Source organism: Phaethon lepturus, unplaced genomic scaffold (assembly GCF_000687285.1).
Source record: "Phaethon lepturus isolate BGI_N335 unplaced genomic scaffold, ASM68728v1 scaffold16245, whole genome shotgun sequence".
In the NCBI taxonomy this organism is placed as follows: Eukaryota; Metazoa; Chordata; class Aves; order Phaethontiformes; family Phaethontidae; genus Phaethon; species Phaethon lepturus.
The window spans coordinates 475-1,227 of NW_010541333.1; positions in this window are offsets into that span (position 1 = coordinate 475).

The following is a 753-nucleotide window of genomic DNA, read 5'->3' on the forward strand; positions in this document are numbered from 1 at the left end:
TCCTCGGGGGTTTGGGGGGGTGGGGGAGGAGCCGCGGGCGGCTCAGCGGCACTGAAATTGGGGTCACCCACATTTGGGTTCGTTCTGATTTTCCAAAGTTCAGTTTTGCGGTTGAAACCTCTTCATCTCATTAAATATTTCAGCATTTCATTAAATACTTCGCCTTCGATTCCCTAAGATCCCAGGTTTTGGGGGAAGGCACTGCGACCCTCTGCGGGGATGCTGTCCCCGCGGCGCGCCCAAGAGGGCAGCCGTCACCTGGGCGTGTGTGAGGACCAGGGCTTTCACCCAGAGCTGTCCCATGCCGGGGGGGGCTCTGCTATGCGACCGGGGGTCTGTGGGCATCCCAAGGTCTGGATGCCACCAGGAGCATCCTGCCCACATGCTGGGGTGGAATCTGGGCACTGTCAGAGCACCCACGTTCACGCTAGCAACACCTTCCTGACCACAGCTGGAAAAGGGTGCAAGGACCTTCCCTGATGGGAAGCACCAGGGCTGGGACCCCAGCTGGGGGGCGAAGGGCAGGAGTGGAGACCCTCATGCAGGGGACCTGGTGTGGACCAAGCCCGGTCAGAGGCGGGTGCCAGGACAGAGCCCAGCCTGCCTGCTGGGCCAGGCAGGGGCCAGGCTTTGACCTCAAAGGTCCCAGCAGGGCCCTCCTGCCTTGGGGTGAGATGTCCCATGTCAAGGGCAAGTGCGATCAGAGCAGCGGGCAGGGCTGGGCAGGATGGGCTTGACGTGGGGGACAGCAGT